This window comes from Coptis chinensis, chromosome 3 (genome assembly GCF_015680905.1).
Source record: "Coptis chinensis isolate HL-2020 chromosome 3, ASM1568090v1, whole genome shotgun sequence".
Lineage (NCBI taxonomy): Eukaryota > Viridiplantae > Streptophyta > Magnoliopsida > Ranunculales > Ranunculaceae > Coptis > Coptis chinensis.
In genome coordinates, this window is record NC_141458.1 from 31,494,404 (window position 1) to 31,517,374 (window position 22,971).

Sequence of the window (22,971 nt, forward strand, 5' to 3'; positions counted from 1 at the left end):
AAGCTGCATTAGGATATCCGTACATCAACTCTTTAGATAGAGTTGCGTTAGCTAGGCACACCGTTCTCTTGCAATTATCAAACCCTCTATTCCCTGCGCTAGATCAATCATATACCCTCATTGTAATTTTTCCCCCCTTCAGAGCCAAGTACGAAACACCAATGGCGTGGACCAAAAACTTGATATCATTGACGTAGTCCCTTACTGGATTTTCCTCTTATATTGGAATCTCTAATTTTATCTACATGTTGCAGCCTGAACGAGCAGCTTTTACCAACTATCTTATACAGCTTTTACCTCAATATTTAATACCAGGAATGTCGTCGCGTGTAACAATAATGTCATCAACATACACGTACAAGAAGTAGGACACGGTGGTCCAAACTTGTTCTTTCGAACAAAACAAGTATGATCAGATTTGCAGCGTCTGAACCCAAGGGACAATACCACCTGGCTGAAACGGGAAAACCAAACACGTGGAGACTGTTTCAACCCATATAGAGATTTCCAAAGGCAACACACTTTCCCAACATATTCCCCTTCACCGTGAAAACCGGGTGAGGATCCATATAAATAGTCTCAATAAGATTACCATAGAGAAAAACATTCTTGACATCCAACTAATACGGATGCCAAGAATGAGATGATGCCAAAGAGATCGAAAGTTGCACAAAGGAAAGTTTAACCACTGGAGCAAATGTATCACCGAAATCCTTACCAGGAATATGAGTAAACCCCGGGCCTTTTGCAACCAACCGTGCCTTGTAACGATCCACAGTACCATCTGCAAATTAAAATACTTAATAGAAAATACCTATTTACATTGAACTGTTTTCTCACCAAGTGGTAGGGAAACCACGGCCATATCCCATGTGTGATTTCGTTCCAGTGCTTCCATTTCACATTGTATTGCAGCAACCCACTGGGGATCACGCAAAGCTTCAAAAATAGATCTAGGAATAGGAATAGAGGATGTTGCAGCCAAGAAAGCTCGATAAGAATCAGAAAGTCCCTGATAAGACACAAAAACTTGCTAATAGGATGGTGAGTACAACCAGTAGTATAGTAATGAGACGATTAGGTGGATGTTTGTCCCATGAATGAAGACTGACGAGGTGGTGGTGGTGGTACCAGTGATGCAATAGGTGAATCATATGTAGAAGTCGGCTCAATAGCAATATCGGAATTATGCAAAGGAGATAAACCCATAGCAGAAGACCATGTTTGGCATAAACGGTGGTGGTGGAGCCTATAGATGCTCTTCAAATGGATGAGGACCAGTATCAAACACAAGTAAAGGCTGAACGGAGGCAGAGTTAGTTGTCCTTTCCAGGTAAAGGAGTCGGTATAAGCGGTCCCTGAAAAAAAGGGATTACGTCCTAAGAAAGGTGTATCCTCTAGAAATGTAACATCCGTAGTATGATATTATTAGAAAAATGGATTTGCACAAATCCATTGAGATATGAATGAGTAATTTGTCTCCCAAGTTACCCCACTTGAGATGAAGTAGGTTTCACTTGAAACAATATGTAAAGAGAGAAAAACATTTTTGAAAGGGTGCGCTGGTTTGAAACAGTGCATTATGCTGAAAAGGTTGCAACCTTTTGAAATAGGCGCTGGTTTGAAACAGTGCTTTTATGCCAAAATGGTGTGTCATTTCGAAACATGTGACTTTTCAAAGAGATGCCTAACTTTTTCAAAGAGTCACCGTGCTGTTTCGAAAAGGCACTACTCACCTATAAATAATGGACGAATTTGGAGAGAAAGACACACCAAATCACACATTTTCTGATCTTTCTCTTCTCTCTCTGTTCTTAGTCAAATATTATGTTGTGTTCGCTGATTCTGTAGAATTGAAGTGCTAGTTTTCTACATAAGGAAATCCATTCTATCTTGGGAGACAGTTTTCCATCAACCTTCAAGCACCGTGAGGGGGAAAATCTGTCTGAAAGACATAGTGTTTCTACACTAGGCTTGGATTTAACAAATAAGTACAAGACACTTACAAGACAAAAGGTTTGTACTGTTTGGTGATTGGTAAAAGTAAGTACATTTAAGTTGTACATTCCTAACAGATATAACTTACGTGCTAAAGGATCATAACACCGATAACCTTTTGAAAAATTAACATACCCCAGAAATATACATTTAATAGTTTTATCATCTAACTTTGTACGAGTAGGCTCCATTTTTGCACATAACACACACATCCAAATACTCTGGGTATAACAGAGAATAAAACTCTATTAGGATGAAGAACATGGAGAGGGGATTTATCATGTAAGACATGACTTTGAGTGCGGTTGAGAAGTTATGCAACAATGAGAACAACCATATGCCAATAAGATTTGGGGACATTCATCATACCAGAAAAAAGGCAACAAACAATGGCCATGAGGCTCTATTTTTTTTGTTCAGCAACTCCATTCTGCTAAGGTGTGTAAGTATTAGAAAGTTATTGAATAATGCCCAGGTGATTCAGTTGAGACACAAAAGTATCTGATAAATATTCCTTAGCATTGTCAGAACGAATGCCTCTTATAACACCCCTATTTTTTTATTCCCCTTTTTAATTCAATATATATTAAGTTAAGTAATAATAATAAGAAAAGAAGATAAAGATAAAAGAAGAGAGAGAAAAGGGGTTTAGTTACAACCGAACCATCTTTTGCTCCTTCTTGGATATTTTCAGGGGTTTCAAAAAAAAAAAAAAAAGAGAGATGTAAAGAGTGAAAAGAGAGAGATAGAGTGTTACTGCCTTGAGAGTGGTAAAGAGAAAGTTTCGAAGGAGAAAGGCTATCTTAACGCCAGTTTTCGAGTTCGCCTGATTTCGAGTTTGTTACGTAAACAAATGTTTTCGCTTTTCGATTAATTCCGGTGAATAGTCTAAACTTGCTTATTTCTTTTGAAATTTTATTGTTTGATTATCACATAATTTGTAGTAGTTATGCATTTTATTTAATGGATTTGGAGATTTAAAAATGTATTAATTAATTTTATCGAATTCATATATTGTATATTATATGTTACTTAGCAAGGTTAACAAATTGACATACTGTCCTTCTGTCTCAAGGTTCACAGTTGCTTAATAAAGATTTTTCACGGATTGTTAAGTGGTCTTTGGTAGTCTGCAAGATGTTGATTGCTTTGAATGGTTTATTAGAACCTTTGGATTGTTTAAAAGGTTATCTAAAGCTACGTTAAAAACCTTATAGATTACTATTTTAACTAAAGGGTATTGTTTGATTTTGATGCATGAGATAAGTACAGACGCCAAGATTCCCTTGTTGATATACATGTTTTGATGGGTATTTTCCATGTTAGTTTCCTGTTAGCAAATTTCACATTCTAGTTTATGGTGGTGGATTTTCTAACTTCCTTTTTGTTATATATCTAATTTGCAGCTAAGAATTGTTAACTTCAATTAAACAGGAATGTGTGGATTTGGTTATTATATTAAAATAAGTCATGATATATTATTTCCATGCATGGCAGAAATGGGTTTTGAATAACAGGAGGTACAACACCCTTTGTATTTATCCCCAAATAATAATTTTGCAAGGTTATAAGTTTGACTTTAATGTGCCGTGTGAGCATAGCCTATCTATTAGTTTTGAACTATATTCTTGGTGTATAAGGATACTACATGAACACGAACCCTTCTATTAAATTTGATAAGTACTCAAATGGGCATACACTTTGTTCCAATATTGGTGTTGTTTTGTTCTTATTTTAAGTTAGGAATTTTGTCTGATTTGGAGACGATTTTCAGTGTCTTTAGAAATTGATATATGTTTTGATTAAATCATTTTAAGTAAGTTTCAGCTGTCCTCTTTCAAACTCAAAAAGCCTCATAGCATTTCAGTTTATGTAGAAAGAGTTACACTCTTCGGAAGTTAGCACGTCAGAATTTTCTGACTGCAGAAACCAGGATCTGTGTCTGTTTTGGAATCGAGTTTTCATATAGTTAGGATCATATTCAAACTCTTTCCAAAACATGAAAACATGAGTTTTCTGAGTCTTATTTCCAAACCAACTGGCCTTGTCACATTCCGAGGTCTGTGGAGTTAAATATGATGTCTGGAAGTTTGGTTGATAGAAAACAGTGTGTCAGAAATCAGTTTCTGTGCACTGTGTTCAAGTCCAGTTTTAATTTAGTTAGAGTTTGAACTAGATTTTTATGAAAACATAAGAAAGTAAGATCTGGAAGTCTGATTTCTATTCCAATTGGCCTCATTCCATTCCAACGGCCGTGGAATTAATTATGACGTCTGAAAGTTTGACTGGCAGAAAATAGTGCGTCAGAATTCAGTTTCTGCGTACTGTGTTCGAACCTAGTTTTCTCATATTTAGAATGAGATTGAGTATTTTTGTAAAACATAATAAATTAATTTTTGTGTGTTATCTTTTCAACTCAAAAAGCCTCGATGCATTTGGATACCTATGGAAAGAGTAGTACTATTCGGAAAATAGTCCGTCAGAAATCTAGTTTGCTGAAATTAGGATTTTTACTGTTTTCGACCTAAGTTTTCTTCTAGATGGGCTAAGGTTGGGACTTCGAGTTCTACATGAAAAGGTAGGTCTACATACCCTAGTTTCTAAATAATTAAGTTACATGTCATTTGGATGAATGTAGGAAAAACTATAGCATTGACAAGTTGGCTAGAAAACCTATCGTGTTATCATATCCTTTATGTGCATTAACCTATTTTGGGAAATATGTCTAGTAATGAACTAAGAGTCTCTTAAACTTTTCTTGGGTGTTTTATATAGTGTTTGTAGCCTACTTTTAGATTGTGATTTTATTTGGAACCGACATGGTTTATAAGATCGTTTTTTTTAGAATCAAAAGTAAAGAAATATCCATTTGTGAGTTTTTGGATTTAAAGGTTCATAGTGTATCTCTGGGTATGAAACTTTACGTATATGATTGTGGGAGTATTTGAAACTTATTGTATGTGATTCTATATAGTCTAAATTGTTGTTTTCCTTAAAGATACAATATAATGATGTTGATATTTATTGGTTAAGAGCTACATAAGGCTTGATTCCAATCTTGAAAGATTGGATACGTAGGCAGTCTTATGTGCAGGTGTAGCCACTATATTATATATATTATAATTTAGTTTTTGTGATAACTATATGTGTATAATGTTAGTAATTAATTGTGTACGTGATTGTGGTTGTTTGAATTGTATTTGATTGATGACCATTCGTATTACGTTCAATGATATTTAAATGTGTGAAAATAACTTTTTGCACGTGTAATCAATAGTTGTGCATGATTAATGCTAATATAATAATAAGTAAGCTGAGAATAATATTTTCAACGAGTCGACCACACCTTTAGAACTTTCCACGCCTCAGGATTTGGTAATGATATATTATAACTTGAGATGTCATGTGATAGGAAGATATTCATTGAATGTGCCATGAATGACATGTTAGTGTTATGATGGGTATTCCTTGAATGTGGCGGGAATGACCCAAGGTATTCATTGAATGTGTCATGAATGACCTGTTAATGTTATGATGGGTATTTCTTGAATGTGGCGGGAATGACCTAAGATATTCATTGAATGTTGACATGAATGACCTGTTAGTGTATGATGGGTATTCTTTAAATGTGGCAGAAATGACCCAATATATTCATTGAATGTGTCATGAATGACCTGAGATATTGAATGCCCATAAGAGATTGTGATTATGCGCATGCATGGAAAGCCCAGAGATGGCTGTGACTCACAAGTTACAAGTTTGCAAGATGTAAATATGTTCCTGGAGGTGATGATATCCCTGCTTGGGACATATGTCTTGTAGTGGTACTCGGTGTGAGAGAGGCATACGGGTATGTGTGATTTGACAAATGTGTGAAATGCAAATCGTGGAGTAGGAACTAAATGTGAGGTTAGTAAATAAGTGATTAATAAACAAGATACACTGTGGAATTGAATGAACTAAAAGTATGTGAATTTGTGTGATGTTATGGATGTGAAGTGTGACCGTGAATAATATTAGTGAATGCTTGTGATCTTTTATGTGATTGCAAAATGACTATAACTTGATATGTTATTACGAAAATATTAATGACTTGTGATAGTCTGAGATCTATGGTTATGCACGTAGAAAATTTATGACGTAATGATGTCATGTGAATGCTTGAAATTTATGACTACCATTGATATATGTATTATGATAAGTGGTATTCCCCGAATATGCTGGACGAACCAAGTTGTATCAATTAGACTTAAATGTCTTAAATGAGATTTGATTATGAATGGAAATTTGATTGGCTGAGATAAATCATTTTATTGTAATGTCTAACTCTGTTCTGCAGGAGGGTAGGATCTATTAATCTTTTATGTAGGGAAGTAAATATCTTACCCAAAGACGACGTGTTGGCTTAAAGGTAAGGTGTATCAAACTCATATTTAATTAGGTTATCATATGTGCATTTAATAAGTGGAATGTAAGTGGTATTTATGTTGTGAGAAAATGGGAATGATGAGTATTGTTATATGAGATTCTTGGAATTGTATATTGAGATTTAAATCTTACTTGGAAAGAAACTACATGCCGTTTTGAGAAAACAGGACTAACTTGTCTTTCAAGTTAAAATGATTGAAATAGTATATTTTCTTTATTCGAAAGATATGAACGTATTGCTATTTTATATTTATTCTTACTCATACCAGCAAATTCAATTTGCTGACCCATGTTTGCTTTGTTTTGCAACGTGGGTGTGTTCTTGGAAACATAGATGGTATAATGCAGTGGATAACGACACTTGATTTGGATTCGCTCTTGGAGTCTTCTGGTTTAAGTTTTTCTGAAGTGCACGATTTTGTTTTGAGACAGATGTAATAGAGTTGGTTAGTTTCTTTTTAGTTTAATAATGTGATTGAAGGATTGTTCCTTTTGGTTTTAAATTTGATCTCAGATTTTTATTGTTGTGTAAGAGAATGGGTTTTTAGGGTTTCATTTCATCCTGGGTTTTCAAATAATTGAATAGGGTGATGATTGAGATAATTATATCTTGGATAATTCCCTATTTTAAATTTTCTAAAAATTTGGGGTGTGACACCTCTAACCACAACATTGTACTGAGTCTTAATCCTCTGAAGAAATTGGGTGAAAGAGGTAAGCACCTCAGATTTATTCTTGAGTAGATAAACCCAATCACATCTACTATGATCATCAATAAAAGTAACATAATATCGATGCCCTGACCAAGAGTTCACTGGAGACAGTCTCCACACATCAGAATAGATAAGATCAAATGCACATGGTGAGCGATGCATGCGGAAAATATAATTGGAACGAGTATGCTTAGACAATGCACATTTATGACAGTGAAAATTATGAGATTTGCAAGCTTTCATCAGATCAGGAAACATCAAACGCAAATACTGAAAGTTAATGTGTCCTAGCTACACATGCATGCCACAAACTCACATTTTGTAAAGAGAAAACATGAGAACCTTGTTCAGGCAATACATACACATGCTTGCAAGATAGTAAAAGGTGTAGGTGGGGTAGGTGGTGGATCCCCAAAATAGTACCGTCTATCACACTCAAATCCCTTGCCAAGAATCATCCCCGTACTACAATCTTTTATAAGACAACGATTAGAAAGAAAAATTACTGCACAATTAATTTTTTTTACTAATCGACTAACCGATAATAAATTTAGAGCAAGATCAGGCACATGTAAGACAGACTACAATGTAATAGATTATGAAAGGGGAATCTCTCCTTTACTAAGAATAGAGGATCCATCAGCAAGATGTACATATCGATGATCATGAATATATGGATACAGTTGATGTAAATAAATTTGACTCACCCGTCATATGATCATTGGCCCCTATATCAATGACCCAAGTAGGTGTATCAATATACGTATGTGAGGCAAACATAGCAACAGGTGTACCAAAATTTTACAAGTACGAACTCTGAACAAGAGAGATAAGCTGATCAAGCCGAGAATTGAGCTGATGACAAATAACGTCTTTGGGAGCATATGGATTAGCTAGTCATCTCGTAGCAATAGCAAACTCAAGTAGATCTCACTGAAAAAACACAAGCAAGCTAACACCCACCAAAAAATGGAGTCAATCCCAATGTATACAGAGAGTCTAAAATAAGACACCAATAATGCTACCCGATCACCACGGTAGCCCAAAAATTTCTGAAAAAACTTGGCTGATTAGAACAACAGCACCAAACAAACACCAAAAATAAATTAACTCCAAACAGCTTCAAAATCTGTAGACAGGTTTCAAATAGGACCAAAAAAAAAAAAAAAAAAAAAAAAAAAAAAAAGCTTCGCTACGAGAAAGATTGGTTGAAAAAACTACAACCACTAATACTGCTACCTGATTAACACGGGTAGCCAAAAAATGCAGCTTCAAAATTTTTTTGTAGAATCTTCAAAAAAGACTAGACCAATAATGTTTACAGATCACCACGATAGGCCAAGAAATAAGGACATGTTAAGTACAGTCTTATACTGCAACAAATAGATCTCAAACAGAGCCGTAGAAGCCCATAAGAAAGCACCCAGTCGTCAGAGACGAAACAAAAATCAATCTCTAGTTAGTCTTCTCCAACATAGAGGCATTGACCAGACGAACATGCGACATTGAGAGCACTACTAATCAACTAACATTGATGATTTTGTCTTGTATCCGTTATAGATTTTGCAAGTCAACAAAATACCACGTGGAAGAACACTCCGATCCATCCACAAAAAATCAAAGTACCACAACTCAATATCTCCGCTACCAAAAACAGAGTACCACAATGGGGCACTACCAAGTGGTGATTGATTTCGACATTCGATCTTGCATATATATATACAGTCCAGATCTTAAAAGTACATATTTATTTTAATACTTATTTTAAATTAAAATAAGTTAAAATAAGTACGTAAGTAAAATTTTACCTAGAAAATGAATTGAAACCCAATTTTTTGTGGATATCATACATTATATAGAGAGAGAGAACCCAATTTTTTGTGGATATCATAAACATTATATATATATATATATAGAGAGATGCGCACATTATAGCCACATTTTCGACATACAAATGAATTAAGGCGTAGTTTTTTGTGGAGATGATCTCCCTACCATGAAGATCATTCTCACAAAAAATCATAATATTTGGATATGTCTAACCATGTAAAAATTAGTGTTCATTTGTGTTTATTTTTGAACTTTTCATCTAACGGTCTAAAATTTTTGTGAGCATGTTCTAATGTTAGACTTCTTTGAATGAGCTGAATTTTTGTGAGTGTGTTCTCCATGGTGGGGAGATCATATCTACAAAAAATCAACACTTAATTCAACTTTTAAGTCTATGATTTTGCTTGGATTCATTTACAATTGGCTATAATGTGCGAATGTGGCTCTATCCCTCCATATATATATATATAGGTTTCGTTTACAACTAAGAGATCGGTCATGACACAAGAATTATTGGCCGTTGAAGCGGGTATGAAGGGTGCTATCAGTATTGGAGCTAAACGTATCACTATATGTTCTGACTCTAAGTGTGTTGTAAGAGCAATTACTGGTTTAGAGGAACCTCCCTGATATTGCCTCAACATAGTTGCTTCTATTGATCTCTTGAAACAACATTTTGAGCTGGTTGACTTTAAGCATGTGTATAGAGAAGCTAACATAGGGTAGTTTATTACTCTCTAAGTTATGTAAGTCCCATAAGGATTTTGTTTTCTATTTTCTTCCTCCTTTAAACTGTACTCTATCTAATATTGTAATGGAGGATACACAATGTAAAATGTACTTGAGATTATAATTAATACAGGTTGGGGTTTGCCTAACCTCTAGCTTCTTAAAAAAAAAAAGGTTCCGTTTACAACACTTTTTATACAACATTTTATATAATACCCCTTGAAAATATGAATTAAGCTTTGATTCATTGTAGATATGATCTTCACACCATGGAGATCATCTCCACAAAAATTTAGTTTATTTGAAAATCCTAACCATGAGAAAAATTGCTCTCAACCTACGAATTTTTTTTAACGGTATAGAAATTTCGATTTTATAACTCTTTTTGGGAAAACATAGAATCAAAGGACCTGATTTTTTTTGTAGAGGTCATATCCATGGTGATAACATCTTATCCACAAAAAATTAGCCCTTAAAACATCTTGAAAGGTCCGGTGGGGGTACTATATAAAACGTTATACAAAAAGTATTGCATACAGAACCTACCCCTATATATATATATATATACAAAGCCATATCTCATCTTAGCAGTTGAATTAAAGGCTGATAAAATTTTTATACCATGCAGAAGATTACAAAGTTTCCTAAATACTAGAATGTCATATGTTATAAATACGGAAAGAACAACCAATGAAATCAAAGAGAATATCTCATATATTCTCCAACAATAGCTTATACGAAGACGAAGTATCCAGGAGGCAACAACAACAGAATTTGGGATATGGAGTAGGATGAGTAATCAAAATCCCTTTGATCCACATGATCCATTTTCCATGTCAAACAACATAGCTCCTCCCCCTAGCTTGCATATGGCTTTAATGTCTCAACAACAACAACAACAACAACAACAAATGATGATGGGACCTCAACAATACCTACCACAATAGCCTCAATAACAGCAGTATCTAAACCAATATCCTCAGTCGCGTATATGGGATCCACCCAGGGCCGAAAATATCAGTCAAAAAATTGATTTTTCGTCGATATTTATCGTTTTTTCAGCCTACCGACTTCGAAACATTCGAAATATCGGCTCCAAAAATTAAATTAATTTTAAACCGATATATATCAGTAAAACCGATATAAAGATATATATCTGCGATATATTCTGACATATTCTGATATATTCAATATATATCGTTTGACTTGGTTGGACAGTTTGACTTTTGACCGATTTTGTTGATTATTGACCGATATATCCCGATATATATCGTTATATATCGGCGATATTTTTGATATATCCTGATTTTTCGATTTTTTTAAATATTATCACCAAAATAGGCAAAAACGATATATCGAAATGATTTTTCAACTTTTCCAATATATATCGGTTTTGGGAGGGTCGGAAATACTTAAAATCCCGAAACTTTCAGCCTTAGATCCACCAACCCCTTTGGTGATCCATTTTCAGGTCTCACATAGATTTCAATGCCACACGGACATGGTAATCATAACTTGATCTAGAAGGCCATTATTCTTTCGTTCTTGTAAAGTTGATGAGTTATTCTTTATAGTAACGAATTTGTGAGTGTTGATCTTTTTTCCCCTTTTTATATGTTAGACATTGATCATCAAGTCTGAGACTTTTAGATGTCCTCTGATTTATCTTTAACAAGTGTACTAGTTCTACCTTTGTCCAGTAATATATCTCTCATATATTAAATCGTTGCTCCAGCTAACATTTCAATCTGGCCAAAAATCAATTAATAAACGTATTGTATATCTTCAAGAGCAAGTTTCAGCCTTATACATAGCAATCATAGCTACACTTTGCTTTCTATCAGAGACTCAAAGTTACTCTTTAGATCACAAACAAAATCACGCAACATATCACGTCCAAGCACTTGTGCCGACCTCATTCGCCGTGGGGGCTCTGTTTTTCCCATACTGCACTGGCCCCTTGGAAAAATCCAGTGCAAAATATGAATTGTGGACAGTAAGCTAGTGAGGATGTTGCATTGCAAATTAGGGCTATGTTTGATAGGAGCTATCGCAAATGCAAATTTTGTCACCATTTGCCATTGACAATTTGCTATGTGACAATTGCAAATAACTTGTGGCAAATTTAATTTGCCACTGTTTGATGATACTGTCGTAAATATCATTTGTTCTGATTTGCAACAATTTGATGCTGTTTGATTGTCTAAATTTGCCGCGGCAAATATTTCATTTTTTCATTTTTTGTGCTTTTAAAATATTTAAGATTTAAAAATGATAGCTATTCTTATTTGTAAAGAGTATAAAGACTTGCCACAAAAACATAAAATGTACCAAAATCTCAATTACTTTGAAGCCTACATTTGATGATTTGGTCCCTCCAAGATGTATATTACCAACAATAATCCTGCACAACTTTCAGTCGAGAGCCAAAACGAACTTATATAGATTGACCAAAACAAAATCTTCTTCAAAAGTTCAAAATACATTACGAAGTGTATATTAGAATAAACGTGCATCTCCATTTCGGTAAAAAAAGAACTAGTACAATGTACATTGCGTAATAATAGAGGCATTTACATACATAAATATTACTTTACACGGACACACCTTAATTACTTAAAATACTGTAGTTACAATGTAAACATAAAGCACAAATCACAGACCACGGAATTTGATCCATATTCTCAAGGATTTCTTATTATGCAGTTGGGTAGGATGCCATCATCGCAATACCGCAGATACCCTATGTAGTGCCAATATCCCGTTGCATTCTTATGTATCCATTCTCACCCCATGTAGTTCCCCAAGAGTTCTTCACCAACCAATATTTAGTACCACTAGTTGTACCATAACGAATTGCAGACTGCACTAGTACCGCTCACTCACTACCTGCAACACCTATCACCACCCACTAGCACCTGCAACACCGTAGCACTACTCACCAGCAGCAGCAACATAGCAGCACTTACCATCAAGCAGCAGCAACTCAGCAGCAGTGCAGCAACAACACAGCAGCAACACAGCAACACTTGCCATCCAGTAGCAGCAGCATCAACATCAATGTACCATCAATTTATCATTAAACATATTCCATAATGAGCACTGTGCAAGAGCTAGGACTAATTCGCAAACTAACTAAAACTATAAAAGTTCCAGAACTTTGATTCAATATGTTTCAAGCCTCAGAGTTGACGTTCTTGCACAATGTAAAAATTAGGAAGCAACTAAATCAATTGTATTACTTAACTATCATGTCCATTGCTACTAAGTTATACAATAAAAACATAATCAATTAATTTGGAGGCAGTAGAAAAAAAAATATAGCGAGAAGAATAAAATGCACAAACTTACCAAAATGCACAAACTATCTTTGGTAATTAATATACATAATTTCTTAACAAATTCAACTATAAAAGCTACAATGCAACAAACATCACCAAATCTTAATGCACATTATATTATGAATGGAAAATGGGCAATACCTCCAACATAATTGATATCAACTTGTCCAATAAAATGCTCTCCCCACCTCTTCAAGCTCTCATCTTCCTAAGCTCAGACTAAAAATCGCCAAATATATCTTTAGTTGATTATCCCTACTCCCACCCAAAGACTCTCATTCACAGAAGGGAATAAATATGTCCCTAGCTTATTCAACCAAAAATCATATCCCAAAGCTAATAAGCATTCAAAGTTCAGCAATCATAACAATCCTCAACACCCAATTCAGATTGCAAACCATCAACCAAAATTCAACCATTAAGCTCTAGTAGCTAATTTATTCAAAGTTCTCCCAATCAAAATAAACATCAAGACACACTAAAATAACAAAGTATTAATTCCCCAATTACCAGTTTACCACTCCACAAATATAACCCATGTGTCTTCCTTGTTCATTGGTTTCATGCGTCAGCACTTCGAACTCTTGAAGTACTACTCTCCCTAATTTCCGCCACCTCGCCAGCAACTTTGTGAAGTATAGTCGCAAGCTAACTTTCACATATTGATAGGTTCCTTCATCCAATAGTTTCTAGTATAACATGGTGTTCACTATGAATATTAGAAGCAAGGCAACTACCATTAGACCATACCTACACCATCAAATGCAAAATTCAATTACAATCCCACCAAGAAGAAACCCAACAACACTAGTTAACTCAATACTTAAATTACTTCCTAACTTTCAACTAAATTAAACACTAAAGAAGAAAGAATAATTACATATAGCAAATGAAAAAATTGAAAATTTGGGTTGAAGAAAATTACCAAAACATGATGGGAACTGAAATCTTCATTCAAAGCCTGAAGTTTGTAAAAAAAATCATCAGAGATTGGCACTCACATCATGTGGAAAGATAGAGAGAGAGAGAGAGAGATGAACGTACCTGAGAGAAGAAGAGAAGGAGAGATAGAGACCGCAAACCTGGTTGGAGGCGACTGTAATGACGTTCTTCACCAACCCAAAAAGAAAGTGTTTTCACGAAGGGTAGAGAGAGATGTTTTCGAGTTTTTGTTTTTTTTATTATGGGTTGGTGACAAATCTATGGCAAATTTGTGTGTTAATTTGTTGGGGCAAAATTTACATACCTCCCCCAAGAGTAAATTTTGCCATCAAAATCATGGCAAATCACTTGTTGCAAATCCAAAAATGATTTGCAATGGGTCAAAAAACATATCAAACAGTGGGAAACAAATGAACAGTGACATTTATTTGCATTTGCCATGGTAAATAAGGCTATCAAACACAGCCTAGATATCTTATTGACCATTTTTCTGAGTGACTATGCATTCTCCAAAATCAATTTGTATGTGAGGTCATTTGGAGCTACATCCTTCATTTCCATATCTTTAAGCAGATCCACAACTTCTTCTAAGTCCCCTCTTTACAAAATCTACCAACCATTTAGGTTTTACATTATCCTAGTGTCTGTATAAGTGTATAGTAGGCAAATCATTCTCAGGGAGGAAGTAAAAGAGTTCAACCTTGTCATTTAGCTGTCCAACTTGGGACATGTCGACCAAAACGCTGTAGTGAGTTTCAGTATCAGCCTTCAGTCCATCAGTTTCCATCAATTGATAAGCTGCGAGAGTAAAAAGGTTGGTGGTATACAGGTTGACTAGTAACGCACTATGCAAAGCTCTTTCGAGGCCAAACCCTGGGTTATCCCCGTTAATGAAATGGATGAGATTTGATCCATATGGTTTGAGTAATTTTTGAGTCTTCCTCATTATTATTTAAGGAAATGCCACGAGGTCTCTTACAATACACGTAAGCATGTCGTCCAATTTATTTAACGGAATGTATCAATTGAAACCAATTGAAAGTTGGTTGTATTTTTGTAATAAAAAAAAATAAGTTGTATTTTTTGAAACAACAAATAAAGTTTCTTGTATTTTTTGTTTATTATCTCTTCTGTATCAAAGACCATTAATACTGAGTAGTTGAGAATGCTCCCAGTGAAACACGTCACTCCTTTTTTCTCTCTCAAGAGGACACCTCAACTTTGACAATAATTCGGGAGGAAAAAAATAAAATATACGCCCTTTTGTACGCATAAAAAACGAAACAAACAGAAAATTCAAGAAAGAAAAAGAAAGCCTATCCTCCCCAAACTCTCTCTCTCTCTCCCAAAAAAATGATGGCTGCCATTCTGCCAACATCTCTCAAATCTCTCAAGACGATCGCAAAGCGCAACTAAAATTTTGATTTCACTACCAAACTGTCTAATTCGGGCACCACAAAAAAGAAGCCCAAATCGCATCACTTCTTAAACAAGGCAGAGTTGTTATTTTATAAACTAAACTGGGTGTTAGCTTCTTATTGAATCTGAACATGGAACAACAACAAGGTGGTGGTGGTGAACAAGATGCTGTGGTGACGTGAGATGGGTGGGTGTAAGTTTCCGAGTAATAGTTCAATTGCTAAAGTTGTAGTTTCAGGTTCGGAATAAAAAACTTTCTTCAAAACGACGAGTTCATTAAAGAATCAATCGATTTCTCTTTAGGTCTCCCTATTTCCACAAACACACTTGAAAGTCGTATGTTCAAAACTAAAATTCCACTATTTTTTTAATTATTTATTTTTTATCAGGCTCTACCCCAAAATATCCCAACAAGTTTCAAGCAATGGCGATGTTGGTTGATGAAATCGCACGCCGCCGCCGGTGATCAGACCTCGGATGCCAATCGGTATCCGGCGTTTACCCCTTCGAGGACTATATTCTGCAATGAGATTTACATCGATCGTGATAAGTCACCAGGTAATATCCTCTTTACTGGTGTGATTTTAGTTTCTTCTTTTTCGACTGGACATGCTTGGTGCATAACTGGACTATATGGTGATACCAACGTCAGGATGATCAAGCAGAGGATAAATTGTGGGTGTTCTTTTCTACTGTTTGCTTATGGTTTTTTGTATGAGGATTAAACTCTTGCAATGAAGACTTGTATGTTTTCAGCTAAGTGCAATAGTAGATAGTGTGGATTTGGCTTAACAAGTCTTTGTTAAAGAAGGATCTGATTAGTTTACACCCCCTCTAGAACTGTGTAAAGTAATCTTCATTTGTGTATAGTGACCAATGACGGTTCTATATAAGTATTGATCGGTTCAAGGAGTTTAAGAACAAGGAGTTTGACCCTTTTAACATTTTTGTTTGTGCAGCGATTCATGCCTTGGCATGTATGAATAATACAACTAGAGAAGCTAAGTTTGGGGGTTTTAAGGATGTGGGGTTGGTCTGAGAAAGAGATTTGCAGTGCATTCAGAAAAAAGCCTATGGTTATGACGTTACCTGAGACAAACACTACTACAGAAAAGCTCATATACCACTGTTATTTACAGTGGTAAAAAGCCTTTAGCAACTGTTTTCATACCGTGGTAACAAGCACCGTGACAAATACTTTTAACAAAACCGTGGGGAAAAGTACCTCTTATATACCACGGTTTTGAGTAAAACAGTGGTATTAGGATTTACAAACCGTGGTTAATAGTCCGAATAGTTTGGTCTTATATTTACAAACCGTGGGAAATAGTGATGATATATACGACGGTTGGATACAAACTGTAGGTTATATAAATTGATTATACCTCGGTTCTTATCAAACCGTGGTGTATAGTCATTACAAACCGTGGATTATATAAATTTCTTATACCTCGGTTCTTATCAAACAGTGGTTTATAGTTTTTTTTTTTTTAATAAAAACCCCTAATTATTTGATTCTAATCATATTCATTCAACCTGCAACCTGCCCATTTTCACCATATATATCCACACTGGATTTAAAAACACATTGCTCAAATAAACAATTCATAGTGCAACACAAACAAAAGAAATAAATTTACACATCCAACACAAAGACAATGAATTGCTAAAAGAATTTTGAACTTTTTTGAGTCATCAATAATGAAAGAAACATCCAAATTTACTTGTCATATCAAAATAATAATGACCTAACTTGTTGCATCAATAAGAAAAACAATCTATTTGTTCTATCTAAAATATCAAAAAAAAAAAAAAAATGGTGAGACCAAGCACCACACCTTAATTGGAAAGGGTCAAAACCTAGCTAAGACTTGACACTTGGCTCGAACGCTGAATCTAAGAATTTCAAGTTGAACAACATCAAGTTCCTCTTGTGTGTATGTATCTTTGAGGGATAGATTTGTCATCTGCACGATCAAAGATAAAAAAGTATATAATAACTAAATAATGAAGAGTAACACAAAATAGAGAATGCTAGTGTATGACGAATTATACCTTATTTTCAAAAGAATTATCTAAACAAGCTTCCATTATTTCTCTCATAAACTTCATTACGTAATACCCACACTCTTTACTACTAGGTTGGTACGGACCCTAAGTACAAACATGGAAAATATTCATAAGCATATATTTTTCCAAACACACAGTATGTATGCATAAGAATTTGTTTATTACCATAATCTTCTCCCACTTCACTGGACCTTTACTTCCTTTAATTTCCCTTCAAGTCTTTCTATTTTCATGACCGCACTTCAAAATAAGATCAATGTAAAACCTAATTAGCAAGTAAAAGATAAGCACGTAATGATCTAATTATTTCATATACATACACAATCATGACAAACCTGTTAAAATAGATATCCATATCATTAGATGGTAGATTATGCATCGAATCCAACCAATTAAAAGTCATCCGCGATAAATTAATAGCAATCAAAACCCAATGCCCACTACAAAAAGATCAGAGGCATGTGTGGTTAAAAAAGAAAAATTAGACATTAAAACTATAATATATATTTCAATGAAAATGATAAAACATGGATAGTATTAAAAATATATGACAATATCCTTACCCTGGATTATAAGGGATAAGAACAACTCTTTTTCCACTTGTATTCTGCAAGCTCTCCACAATAATTTGAGTTTTCTCATTCCCATTAGCTCTTGTGAAAGATAAAGGGTTTACAAATCCGACGACATCACGACAACTCACAAATTCGTCATAAAGAATCCTAGAAAAAGAAAAATAAAACAATCATAATTACTAAAACTAAATATGAATATCTAAGATTTACGATAGCACCAACAATGAAATTTTGCAGATATTCTAACCTCATGTATACCACCAAAATAGCAGCATCTAACCAACCCATGTTACATACATCCATTATATCGCTTTTCTCCATAATGAAATTACCCATATTATCTCCAAACAATTCTCCTCCTACTGGAAAATGTATCGAACCTTGGTCCCCTTGGAAGCGCCATATTGAGGAATCCCACAAACGAATCTATTGCACCTTGATTATGACTATCACTAGTTTGATTTTTATTTCCCTAAATTAAAAATTCAGAACAACCAATTATTAAAAGAGAAGCCTAATTCAGAAATCGATCATATAACTTCATATTAAAGAATCTTGTTATTTACCTCAATGTCGTCTTTATAATAGACATGGTCCTTTGGTCAAGGAAATTGTGTGCCAAGAGCATCTGCGACATACCTAAGCTCCTCATTCACTTGTATAGGAAGAGCAAGACGGCCAGCTTCTTCAGAAACAAGCGATACAACCGCAACATGAACATTATTGAGTCCCAAAGGGTAACCGTGAATTTCTTTTCGTTTATTTCCCTCGTATACCAAGCCTTCAGCAACAATATTTGTTCAGCCAACCGCAACCAAATAACATTCTTTTTCCTATATAAATGTCTAAGTATCATAATAAGCACACAACATTATATTTTAATAACATATTACGTGTAAACTACAATTTACCTCCCCTAGACCAAATGTTTGACCCCGTGTTTTCTTATTTGCCTTGTTCACATGATCAAATTGAGCCAAATTACACTCTAGGCCCTACAATTGAAGTATAAATCTTAGAACCATTTTAAAATTATATATATAACGTGTAAAACACTACTTACCTCTCCTGGACCAGATGTTGGACCCTGAAATGATGTTTGACCCCGTGTTTTATTCTTATTTACCTTGTTCACACGATCAGATTGAGCCAAATTACACTCTAGGCCCTACAATTGAAGTATAAATCTTAGAACCACGCAACATTAGTAAAATTATATATATCACGTGTAAAATGCTACTTGCCTATCCTAGACCAGATGTTGGCCTCGAAAATGGTGTTTGACCTTCTTGTGTTTTCTTATTTGCTTTGTTACCATGATCTGCTTTGGGCTTTGATGGAGGTTAGGCTACCTTCCCATTTTTTTTTTAGCTATTAGTCAGAAAAATAAAATTTGTAGTTAGAAGGTCGGAATGCATAAAATGGTTGGGTCAAACTGTTGTTGCACAAACACTAGATGCAACGATGAATGATGCACAAATAGATGGCAGGTTACCAATAAAAAAAAATAAAAGAAACATTCACAGTAGTAACTTACTTGCTGAGCATTTTTTACTAGTTTACCAGATTGATGTTTTCCAGATGAGTGTATCGTCTGATCAATATTGACACTCGTATTGCTGTTTGAAGAGATTTTTTCCAAATGGTAAGGAGTTATCTTTGTCCTCCAACCTTCTGACTCTATCCAACAACAACCTAACGTCTTCCTGAAGACGGTAGTTTTGGTCTCGTTGCTCTTGAATTGTTGATTCCAACTTTGTAACATGTTCTTTTGAGCCACGTTTGTTAACATGGAAATATGTGGTGGGGGTGATCCCCTTTCCAACTGCTCGAGTGCGACCAGGATGCTCGGGTGTGCCAATGCTAGAGTTAAGATGTCTTTACTTCCTTCAATAACTACCTTTCCCTCCTCTACTTCCTTAGTCAGCACATCCTTCAATTAAGTTTTAAAGTAAACAAGGATTTAGCAAATCCAAATCACAACAAGCATTCATGTCTAACATTAAAACATAATAATAAATGATTAGAAAACTTACAATCTTTTCAGCCACTCTTTTCATAGCTACTTCAATATATTTTCCTTTTTTTGAGTAAGCTCTTTTCCATATTGAAGGCCTCCGATTTTTTCCATTAAAGGATGGTCCCAACTCTTTTTTCTATGGTTACAAAATAATCGCTAAATAAGCAGCCGTGGTTAATAACGATGCATGTCTTCGAAACTCTTGGTTGAAGGTTTATCATACCCAAACAAATTAACAAGTGCCTACATGTATAAATGTTGAGACAGACAATGTACTCACCAATTGTTCTCCAATATCAGCAAATCCCGTCTTGCCCGTCCTGTGGTTATATACTTTTGCTACTCGCCGCTTTGAATTAAGTTTGCTAATTTCCTGGAAAACATGGAATTAGTCATCTTTAGGAATAAAAAACAATATATGGGTTTAATGTGATTGGATGTCTTTAATAGTCAAGGAATTAATTATCACAACACACGTCAAAGGCAATTTGGGGAGGTCACATTCCTATTAACAACCTAGGTTGGCACACAATCCTAGACTATCAAAGGGGCTACCTGAGTTCAGATGTGCAAAAATACCGCTTGTAGATGACATCCAATGACAGCAGCAATTTGGGGAGGTCACATGTCACAGCCCGAATTTCTAAACAATAACAAAGTGAATATTTGAAATATAAATATCTCAAACATCACTAGGTTCACTTGTTTAAAAACCCAGGCTATGACGGAGGATATTACATATACAAAACCCTAATAGCCATGTCATAAAAGAAACAACTTTAAATTAAAATAATCCCAATAATTATCTGCCATTGCTTTTATTAAGATATCATCCGTCCAAATAAAATAATCAACCAAACTCTCATAAATAAAATTCCTCACTACCATGTTCTCATGCCATGCAAAAGGTAAATTATGTTATTACATTCTCCCAATAAAGAATCAGACCTAAACGAAAACTAACGGACTGCTCCAGGCACGAATCCCAATCACACGCCGCGGTTCCACTGCCTTCCACCTATGTTCCCAAGAACACACCCACGTTGCCAAAACAAAGCAAACATGGGTCAGCAAATTGAATTTGCTGGTATGAGTAGACTAAATACATATAAACATTTCAAACTTTACTTAGCCAACTAACACTTTAAATCTATCATAACCTAATCATTCTCAGCTTGGAAGACAGGTAGTTCCGTCATCTCAACCGGCATAGTTTCTTCCCAAGCAAAACTTCCATTTTATTAACTCATTCTAATAACTCCTTTTAATATCTAAATAATTGAATTACACTTACCGATGTCCGCCGCTGTATAAGGGTAGGACCGCGTCCCTGCACAAAATATTATTAAGTCCTACCCTCCTGCAAAAGAAAGTTAGAACTTGTATATATAACATATGTAGATATTCTATATGTATTCAAAGGTAAACCCAAGCACACTCGTATAAACAAATCAATTTCTCTTATCAATTACTCAATTACTTTTCTTATACACCCACCCTTTAGTACCTACTCCACGATTTGCACTCCACACATTTGCCAAATCACACATTCCTGTGTGCCTCTCTCCCACCGAATACCACAACATCATAGCCATCTCTGGGCTTTCATACACATATTTCACAGCCTCTTTGGGCACAAAAACTCAGGTCATTCATGGCACATTCAATGAATACCTTAGGTCATTCCCGCCACATTCAAGGAATACCTATCATATCACTAACGGGCCATTCATGGCACATTCAATGAATGCCCTAGGTCATTCCTGCCATATTCAAGGAATACTCAATCTTACATTCCCGTACACTGAAGGAATACAACTAACCCGCAAGGCGAATACCTTAGTTCCTCTTTAGGGCAGTCCACTGCAATCTGGTCATTCATAGCACATTCAATGAATACCCGGGTCAATCATAGCACATTCAATGAATACCCTTATATAATACTAACGGGCCATTTATGGCACATTCAATAAATGCCCACCTAACATATGACTTTATCAGTCATAAATTCAATTCCAAAACTTGAGGCGTGGAGAGTTCTAAAAGGGTGCGGTAAGTTTTGTTTACGCATTATTGTACTTTATTGCATAGATTATTTCAGAGAACGTAGGAATATCTTGATTCAATTATTTTTTGGTTTACGCGTTATTAATTTCATGAATGTATAAGTGTCATAGCGTTGTGTATATCATAAAAAGCGAAAAATCACAAAGCAAGTAAATACACGCATAACAAGTATATTTATAAATGTCCTAGCCTAAGTCAAACATGCTAATAGTCCTAGACTTATCCTAATAGACCGAATCATAATTTTTGGAAAAAGTCAAATTTTTGGTCAAAGTCAAAGTCAAAGTCAAAGTCAATCAACTCGGTCAACATTGGTCAACATTGGTCAACCCGCCTAAACTCCAAAAAACCCAAAAGCCCAAATCCTAAGGCCCATAGTCTAATCTTAAAAGTCAAATTTTTAAAATCAAAAACTAAAAAGATATTAGCCCACGATTTTGGCCCAAGCCCCAAAATCGTTTTTGCTACTGTTCATCTCCTTCATTCCTTCATTCTCCAGCCACCACCGACCACCACAACGGCCACCACCGGCCATCCATGACAGAAAAAAAACCCAGAGGTTTTGATCCTCACAAAAACCCCCACCTACCTATACCATCAAATCATGATTCTGTTATACTGACGAAAATTCGAACGACGCCATTAAAGCTCCGGTGACAGCTTCACCATCATTCAAACAACAGCCAACCACACCGAAACCACTCGGTTTCCATCCTCAACTAAACCCCACAACAACCAAACAACAAAACATTCAACAACCCATTTCAAATCAGGACGGTTTGGGGGTCTTGGTCGAACGCCATTAATGGCTGTTTCAAGGCTTCCCCTCACCCAATCAT